This window comes from Strix uralensis, chromosome 1 (assembly GCF_047716275.1).
Source record: "Strix uralensis isolate ZFMK-TIS-50842 chromosome 1, bStrUra1, whole genome shotgun sequence".
NCBI lineage: Eukaryota > Metazoa > Chordata > Aves > Strigiformes > Strigidae > Strix > Strix uralensis.
The window spans coordinates 58,067,801-58,078,215 of NC_133972.1; the positions used below are offsets into that span (position 1 = coordinate 58,067,801).

The 10,415-nt window shown below is 38.2% G+C and overlaps 1 long non-coding RNA gene across 1 annotated transcript in view; it reads right to left on the reverse strand.

Moving 5' to 3' along the window:
* The window catches only part of LOC141953684 (uncharacterized), a 94,659-nt gene extending 86,418 nt beyond the window's left edge, over positions 1-8,241 (reverse strand). Inside the window, exon 1 of the long non-coding RNA XR_012631966.1 lies at positions 8,017-8,241. This is a non-coding gene — a long non-coding RNA (uncharacterized LOC141953684). The remainder of the gene's footprint in view (positions 1-8,016) is intronic.
* Between the last annotated feature and the right edge of the window lie 2,174 nt (positions 8,242-10,415).

A 10,415-nucleotide genomic window follows, 5' to 3' on the forward strand; every position in this document is an offset into this window, starting at 1 on the left:
GGCAAAAAGCTTATTTTAAGGCTGAAATATGTCTGCTATGTATCTTAAAATGTGAATGCACACATATTTGTTTTCAATATTGCTTGACAACTAAAGAACATGTGATACTATCAGAATTCTAGTTTCTATGCTACAGAAATGCAATAATTTGTTCTTAAGAAGCTAAACATATCTTAATATTAAGAGGCACATAGCTGAGGATTTTCACTATGTAAAGGGTGACACAAGTAATCACAGGAGTCCAGCAAGGGTAGATATTTGTTCCTGGTCAGAGCTGCAACATGTGTGAGATGACTGGAAGGGACCTACCTAGACATAGAACCTAAACCCCCATTATCACAGGAAACAGACAACCATCAACAAAATAATGCTAAAGAAACAAATAAGGGATTAGACAAATTTATGGACAAGAGGTCTATAAACAGATTTATTTAAGGCACAGATTCAGCATCTAACATCACTAGCCCAACAATTCTGAATGCTAAGGGAATACAAAGGGAACTGATGGCAGAAACTGGATAGGCTCACACATTCTCCCCAACTAAAATTATTGCCACTGGGCTTTTGTCTTTGACATTTTAAGGGGAGAATACAAACCTATTCCTTCATTACCACAAGTTCTGAAGCTGAATTTCTGGCATTTCTGCATAAATCTAATCATGGTTGAAGGGAGAATACTGAACTTGATATACCATTGGCTTGATCCAGTAGGGACACCTCCTTTTCTTATTGCTATTTAATGGGATTTTGTTTCACTACTACTGCAAGATTTAATATGCATCCTTGTTCCCGGTCTAAACATGGAAGACCACAGTTAGATATGGTATTCCAGACATGATCTAATTTAGGACTTTGCACATTAGCATCTATCTCTGGAAATGTCTTTTGCACCCCACGATTTCATTTACTTTCCTGCTACTGGCTAAAATTCCTCTACTGAACCAGGTGATCTCATGATCAGGTGATCTCGTGATCAGTGATTAAATGGCCTATTCGTTCTTCTGTCAAGTCTAACTGATGATCTCCTGCAGTGCAAAATAAATCCTTGGGGTTGGTACATAAGTGCATGACCCTGAATTTCATACTGTTTTTTTCTTTCCATTGATATCACCCCAGCCGTCAAGGCCATTTCTTTTTCTGTGGTATTACAGTACAATCCATCTCTGTATTGACAACATCTCCCAGCTTTGTGCCATCAGTATATTTCATTACTACATTCCTACTTCCTGTGCCAAGGTCAGGAATGTAAATATTAATAATTCTCCATGCAACATCAACTCAAATATTTTCATGTCGTCGAGGAAAATTAGATCTGTCGGAGTTCCCTTGAGAAAAACTATTGATTTTCTCTTGATAAAAGAAAATCTATTCCCTTATCAGTGAAATGTCTAATTAATGATATCATGTTAGCCTAATGAAATCTAAATTAGACACCAGAGGAGTCTCTATGGAAGCCAGCAGAAGGATCATAATTCTGTATTTTTAATCTGATTGAGATTCCATTAAAATCTGAGATTTCCAATGATCTCAGAAGGAATGTAGTGAAATATCTAGCATGATGACTGATGACACCTGTAATATTAAAACCAACATCCAACAGATAAATAAATCCTAAATATTATTTGTCAGACTTCTTAAATTCATGATACTGTTCTGAAAGTCAGTAATTTTTTTTATCCCAAGTGTGTTAGTGTTGTTGGCTTTGGACTTCCAGTTTCTGAGTCCTTGAAAGGCACCTTGGTTGCCACTTTAGGATTTTCTCAAATGTAAAAAGGCAGTGACAACCTATTTATTTTTCTGGTGGAACTCAGATTTTCACCTACTCACTTGCCTCCAGGAAAAAGGTCTTAAAATTAAAAACAAATGTTGTTAAATTTTTTAGAGGTGTGTGAGTGTCAGATGCAGTTAGGCACACGCAGAACTTTTCAGAGGATACGGAAAAAGGGCATTTTACAAATAATTAAATATCATGCTGAGAGTTGCCATCATATTGAATTTTCACAAGAAAAGTCATTTCACAAAGTGATTGTTGCTCTAGAGAATTTATATAAATGTTCTGTACTATTACAAATAAAAGTACATCCACTGAGATTACGATGGATGAAAGAATTACACATACTGTGTATTCATCTAACTGTCCTACTTCAGCCTCCTGGTATGAAAACGTTCCATATGTCATTTCATGACTGAAGCATAGGTGACGGATACACGGATATGTCTCAAGACTGAAAAAACCTAAAGCAACAGTGAAATGCTGTAGGAAGTAACTAAATGGATTGGAAAGGTCTCTGTTTTGGGTGACAGTTTGAAATGGGAGGTTTGTGTTTCGGGGCACTGTTAGACCCTGGGATGTACCTTGAGGGTTACATAACAGTCCTGGCAAGGACCTCTTTCCTTGGTGATACAAGCACAACCAATTATTCTGGTTGAAGAGGTTGTTGCAGGTATCCTTCCCTTTGGCAACGTGCAGATTAAGCTACTGATGCAGGGCCCTCTATCTGAAGCTGCACCAAAGATTATTCAGATCCAAGAGCTATTGCTGAATGCAGCTGTCTGACAAAGCACAGTTTCATGAAGCCAGCTTGTTACACCTGAGTTTAGCGTTTGCAGGAGCTATTTACTTGTGGTTGATATTCATAGTACTGTATTTCAATGGTGTAGGCAGTAGCTAATAAAAAATGATGTTTATTCTCTGTGTAGAACTATTGTTGTAACTCACAGAAGTGTTCAGACTAGTGCCCTTTTTTAAACACTTTCCACAACACGTTTTAAGTAAGAAGTCTTTCACCCTGAAACTATATCCAGAGTCCACATTCATTAGCCTTCCAAGCATGCCACAAGGCTCATCTTTTCATCCCACAGGGATTTAGGAAGATTGAAAGCTACTGGATTAAAAGGAACTGTACTTGAGCAAGCAGTGTTTCTATATCTGAAAAGTCTCCAGGAGAGCTTATTCGCATTTTATTGCATTTTTTTTTAATTTTCGAGTTTTCTGTCATTTTAATTTGTGAAGCAGCATCTATAGCACCGTCTGATACTTTACAAATGTACAGAGACACCACATGCTCTGAGTTATAGTTCGTGGAGGCAGGAGGCAGGGAATTTATGGTATTTTAATTATCTGTACACATGGACCATTGTGTGCTTGTGTCTTTAAACACTCAGATAAGAAGTTTTTACTCTCCTTTGAACAAGGAGACACCTTACAATACTCAACATTTTCATGCTTCACTTCCCACACTGCTTTCCATGACACTCTGACCAGTTATTCTTTTTCCTTGTACGACTTCTTCTCCCCTGTGATCATGTTTAGGCATATGCTCTTTCAAATCATGAGACAACCTCCCTAAAAGAAACATGGTCTTTTCAACAGTTGCTGCCTACATCACTAAAAAATAATACTATGAACATCAGCCAAAAGCTAGAGAGCAGTTCCACAAAGCTTTGGGCCCAGCAACAGCACAGAGGAGCAAAGGATAGAAATCCCCTAAGCTCACACATCAGAGGACATTCCCACCATGTAGCAATAATGAGTCACAGTGAAGCAAAAGCCATCTGTTCATCTGGACACAGATACCGCTTGTCAGTTATCAGGAAACATTTCCACTAAAGAATTTCACTGCAAAGTTAATCTCCCTGCGTAGACAAACTCGGTGTTTCAGATCTTCTGGTCCATAAACTGGGAACACTGCAGTCTCCTTTCACCCTGCTTTGTCTTACTGTTTTTGAAAACAGGCTGGTCAGGCAAGACACTGCCTCTGTGGCTGTATCTATCTTTACAGCTTGGCTAGTACCATGAGCTCTCCAAGTCAACTCATGAGTCTAGCAGTTCTCATCAAAAATGAAGTATTCAAATGCAGTGACATTGAGCATCCCTGACTTTCAGCCAGCGGCAGTGCTGTGCTTGTGTGGCCCTTCGGCAGCAGCGTCTTCCCATTCCTCCTTTACATTCCCAATGCTACATGATTTAGTCAAGTTGGGACCCCTCTTAGTTCTAGCAAATTGCCATGTTACATCTTTCCCCCTAAAGACATCCCTGACATCAGCTATTGATGAAACTGGGAAAAGTGCAGTCATAATTAATATGTTGTATCTTGAAACAGCGGCAGAAATACACTCTGTAAAGGGACCAATCAGCCCTAATTAAAGTCATGTTTAACTAATCTTTTTGAGGTGGGGACTGTCATTTAGTCTTGCCACACGTAGCTCAATGGGATTCAGCACTGCTGTTGCATTTAGGTGTCATCACAACATAAACAGTGAATAACTATAGAAGTATAAATCTCAGGATTTTTCCTAGTATGACTGCTTCTGTAGGCATCCTATTTCAATTTGCTTGACTATTGCATAGTTTGGGTTATCACTGGGTAAATGTTTAGCAACTCACATGTGCAGGATGGGTGGCTAATTCTTTTCATGTGTGTAATGTTTTGGATCAAATCATTTCCACGTTCATTTTGATGGATTAGTTTTCAGGTGGACAAGACCCAAAAAATCAGATAAACTCTTAAAGATCCTGCTGTACTGAAGACATTCTTAACAATGACATTTAGAAAGAATGAGAAAGCACTTCTTACATCTATTCAAATTAAGATTTATAACATATAGGCACAATTAAAGGGCCATCAGCATTCTATAAAAGAAAAGTGTGATTTCATATTAAATCAGATGATACCAAAAAGATCAGCTTGTTAAAAATTTTCTTCCTCAAGTTAAAACAAGGCAATGTATTTGTTGCAAAGAATACAACTTTTGATTTCTATCATGCTTCTGAAATCCATGATTTCTAAATGAATGCCAAATGAGATTTTTAAAAAAAACCCACATGAATAAATTTCATAAACTGCAAAAGAATGGAAAAGATCTAGAGAGAAAGATTTTGGCTTTTGTATATGCATATTAACTTAATTGTTTGCCCCTTGAAAATAGCAAGGTGCCCAGAGCATTTAAACTCAAAAAGTGATCATTTAGAGCAAAACATTTTTATTCGGCAAAAATCTTCTAGGATATCTTCTAAAAAATGTCTACAAAATTTGAGGGGGAAGGGTTAGATACAAGTGACAGGTAAGGATCACAGAGAAGAACACCAGGTAAAAATTCACCTCCAAAGAAGACAAGCAAGCTTTGCTGGAGAAATCTTGAAGGAAGCTGCCTATATCTTGGGGAAAAAGCTTTAAAAGGCTTGTGAAATTGCCATCAGGAAACGAAATGACCACCACAGATAAGAACTCCATCGGGTGGTAAATGTATAGGAATAGGGTTGATGCTTTTGTTGTTATTCAAAAGCAAATGAAAAATGAGTTTATGAAAAAAAGCTTGGATTAGGACTCAGAAGATCTCAGTTCATTTCTTGGCTCTGCTGGCCAAAGATTACATTTGTCATAGACTGTAGAAAGGAAGTAGTATCCTTTTTGTATAGTTAGGGAACTGAGACCCAGAGGTAATACTAGCCAAGGATTCACAATGCTTTATAGGCATTTACATTTCCAATAAATTTCCCTGCAGAGAAAGACGACTGAGAGTTGAGAGGTATCTTTGTGGGTCTGATCCTCGAATTACATCTGTGTTTCTGTTTCCTCATTATAGCATTCGGATAATAAATCCTTTCTCCCGCACTTTGAACAAAGGCTGGTTTTTGTTGTTTGTTTTTTGTTTTTTTTTCTCACCAGGCTGGAATATAAACTCTCAGGAAAAATACTCTTTTTACACAGTCATTTATATAATTCTTACAACTTCACAGTCTCATAGTGAGGATCCAAGAAGCGTCCATGAATCAACAACTAGTTATTACGTGTGTATATATGTATATATATACCCATACATCTCAGATACTTACAGAGTAAATATCCTTATTTTATTATTGCTATCATCCTAGTGCATGACAGCAATAATGACAATAATGTGAGCATATTGATGGGGTCTGTCTTGGGGCTTCCACAGCAAATAGTAATTTCCCTGATTTCCCATGCACGGGGCTGAGTTTTGACACTGACTGGGACTAAACCCAGAGCACTTCAGTGGAAACTCAGGATTACTTCATCATAGTCACTTGCTTTTCATTTCCTTTTCCCTGCTGATCTTCCGAAGCTACCAGACTTACACTGATGTGAATGAGATCTGAATCCTGCCCGCTGGCAACACTTACTGAAAACAGGAAATAGGATATTTCAAATAACAATAGGTGGGAACAGTGAGTAAAGGTTCACTATGTGGTAACGGTGCTGACTCTTTAATGACTATGTTTATTTCCTTGTGTCCCAAAGAAGGCCACAGTTCATTTTGTTCTCAAATATGTATATATGGCCATACGTATATCAGACACTGTATCTAATTCTGCAGTTTATGTTAATGGTGGGGGGTGGAAATCAGCACTGACTCCCACTTCTCATAACAAGAGACACAATTAGATCGCTCTCCGGTGCCATGGCACCAAACAAACAAGTTGCAAAAGATTCATCCCATGCCCTGTTAGTAGGAAAGTTCCCTATTGTTGCGGCAACAGTGAGACAGGTTTTTTTCCTCCCATGCACCACAGAAAGGGGTACTGTGATATAAGAGAGAAACCCTTTACAAAACTCACAACCCACATAATGTCCTTGACACAGAGTCAGAGCAGAGATGTTACGAGTTGGAAAAGATACCCTGGGCCACGTAGCTCATTCCAAGCAAAGGTCTGCCGTTCTTGGCTGAAGATTCCACACAACTCCTTGTCTAGTCTTGCCGTGATTAATTCCCAGAAAAGTCAGTTTCACAACCACTCCAAGCAAGCCAGCCCTATGTCTAATTGGCATCGCTGCTTAGAAATACTTCTTTGCATTCTTCTATGAAAGTTTGCAGTTACAATCTAATTCTATACACTTTTACTAAGCCTCACAAGCAGCTAGTGAGATGGTCCAGCTATTTCCAACAATCATTAGTCCTCCAGTCTCTCACTCCACAAAATGATTGGTTCACGTTGGGTTCCTTTTCTCACAGCTTCCAAAATTGGTCTGAATTAAGTTTCACAGCTTAATGCACTGTTAAATAACAGTCACCAATTAGGAACGGCAAGAAGGAAGAAATAAATGGTCATATGAAAATGATAAAAATGCCCAGTGACACAGGGTTTGTTTTTTTTTTTCTTAGCTCAAGCTGCTTTACCATACCATTCTTCATAGCAATTTCTACTCCTCCACCTGGGGAAGCAGTCAGTAAACTTCCTAAAAGCAGACAAGTAACTTGGCATCAGCCAAGTCCCAGTTGTTCATATTTGCTACTTCTTTATGAGGACATTTACCCTAAACCCCATCTTTCCTAAAGATGCTCTGCAATGAAAGTGTGCTTTTATTTTTACTTATTGCTCGCATTTAGAAAGGTTTGGAAGGCTACCTCATTCTTTTTTTAAAAAAAATATTTTTTTTCTCTTTTAAGAATAGAAATTCAGATCTTCTAAATCATGGAAGATTTTATGCACTGCTAGAAAAGTCATCCTAAAGTTCAGATACCATACAAATGAAAAGTGTTAACTTTTTGAAGTGCAATTTTTATTTACCCTGTACAGGATGAGTGCTTTTAAATACTTTAAAAACCTGTAAGTGATCTTTGCTATATAAGAATTCAATTAGAACTTATAACTACTAATAATACTCTTGTGTACTATTAAGCAGACTGTTCAGCTGAGCCTCTTGTGGAAGCAAGGTCTAATGTTTTGCTAATACAGTCACCCAAGAAAAAGCTGAAAGAGAATATATGTTTTGTTCATAAATACATCCAGCAGCGAAGCATCAGGGAGGAAGAAGACCTATTTAAAGCAGAAAGACAACACTGGCACATGAGGAAACAGATATAATAAACTGGTTGCAAATAGGTCGGGAATTAGAGGACCATCACTCGTTATTACAGCACCGAGAGACAGAATCACCCTTCCAGTGCCAGTTATGGAAATGGAAAATGTAATTGCCTTCAAGGTGAGAGTACACAGACTTAAGGAAGACATTCTACAGTACATCTGCCTGAAAAAGGATTGTCTGTCAATACCTTTTGTTCTAATGCTGTTTCTAGGTGCTGATGACAATCACAGGGCAGTTCCCAGAGCGCTACCTTCTCATCGACCGTTTAGGCAGGTCTAGAAGTATCAAAGTGAAAACAGGAGCTTAAAAGCATGAACTCCAAGGCTCTGTAACAGGTAAACTGTAGAAACTACATAGCTCTGAGTTTGGTCTGAAGAGTGAAAAAAACAAAACAAAATGAAAAAAAAATAACCACAACACCTCTCTCTGACTCAGTTGTGGGTCATTGGTTCATGTTCTGTTCACATTAGCTAATGACAACAATTTTTTCCCTCCATTCTGGTTAATTGTTTACCAGTATTTGTAGGACAACACATTACCTCTCCTAACTGTTTTCTGTGTCTGCTGAACGAGTTCAGTTCACATTTACCTAAATTCTCCCTTACTGTATTTTTGTCATTATTTCTTTTTTAATTCTTTTACCTTTCACTCTGTCTTAGGATAGGTTATGGTCTGAAATGTAATTCTCTAATTTTGCCAGAGTGACAGATCAGGAATCACCCCACTTGCTTGCCTACTCATAACAGTTCTATTTATATATCCTCAAAGAGCATTTACTTTATCTGTGGTAGAATCACACTGCATGCTAGTTTTCGATTTAGCAGCTTACCACCTCAGAAGCAGATCATTTCAAGTAGTGTTCTCTGCTAACCAACAATGCTTTCACACACTTGACACTCTCTCTCTCTTTCCCCAAATAAAGTCCATTTATCCTAATCAAACCACAAGCTATTGGTTCCTGCTCATTTCATCTAACCTCCCTGCATCTGGCCGTATGTGAACCATTTTCAGGGGTTTTTCTCCTCTTCTTACTCTCAGCACTGAATACAGTGCAGAGTAAGTTAATGTGTCTTCTAAAAATGCACAAATATTCTAAGAACAGAACAGGTGCTCCCCCTGCCTCATGTGGAGCTCAGCCCACCTGGAAAACACCGTCTGTCACCCGCTACACCCGAGAGCAGATTTTCCAGGAACAGTCCAATATCCCTGACAAAAGCAGTTACTACGGAGAAGTGGTGGGGCATTTAATGTGGCAATACAGCATTTCAGACAGAACCTTATTAAAATTAATGAACAATAAAATAATTAAAGCACACAGGGCTTTTTTTCTCTGCACATATTTGTAAATCAGCGGTCTTAAAGGGGTAAACGGGATGATTATCCTCAATTGTGGACAGTCCTGCTTAAAAGCCGTTGTGCGACTCCGCAGGCAGAGCACCGACATTTGGAATAATCCTATATAATTTGTACTAATTTTAGCTACTTTTATAAATGACCTAGATCATACAGAGTTAAAAACACACTGAACATTTACAGGGTGGGAAGTAAATCTGTGACTACCGCTACATAATCAGGCATACATACTGTATTAGCTGTATGGCAGTCACAAGCCATTTACCCAAGGAACTCAAGAGCTGTATTCCTTCCCTACCCGTTAACACTGCCCATTCAGCGCAGATGCTTCAGCATCCTTCACCACTACCAGAAATGGACAGCTCTCTGCTCTAAATCAGGTGGTCTCTATCTCTGGTTGGCACATCTAAATAAAGTGGTGTAGTCCCAAGGGACTGACTGATTTTGGTTTGTTTTTTCCAAAGTTAGAACATATTTTCTTTTAAGGTTTTCAAGGCAAATTCCATCCTGCTGCATGATTAAAAGAATCCCGGTGGTATAAAATGGATATTTGAAATTTTACTACTATGTGTAGCTTGAAGAAACTCATTAGGGACTAAATTATACCTTCAAGTATCTCCACTAGTCCATTCTTTCATTTTCTTTCATTTTGGAGCCTATTAAAATTTGTCCTAATGTTTATTATCCTCCACAAGACTACAATAAATTCCCTTCAACCCACACGCCACCCCTTCATTCCACCTGGCTGCTGTTAGTGTCAGTAGCTTCCCTTCAGCTTGCGTTCCATGGAACAGCCTCCTAAACCACAGCATGTTATTGACTCACCTTTTCATTTTAATTCCTGATTAAATATATACCGGGTAAAAACATCACGTCTGTTTACCTCACTCTACACAGTCTTACCCATTCTTTCTTACCTGGGATTGACCTTCCATTCTAATGACGCTTGTCGTTATTTAAGATTAAAATTTGTTAATACAGTTGTAACCTAGAACTAACACATTCAGTAACACTTATGTCAATTTTCTTTTAAATGCCCATTGATAATGGCATAATCAAAGCCAGCATTTAATCAGGACATAACTTAAATAGCTTTTACTGCACCATAGTCACATCTGTGCCCTGGTTTTCTTTAATTTGCTTTAATTTTTCCTACAGCAATAATCTTAATCCCACTCAACCAATCACAGACTGGCAGAAGCACAGCAAACCTTGTCAACTAAAAATGCATTT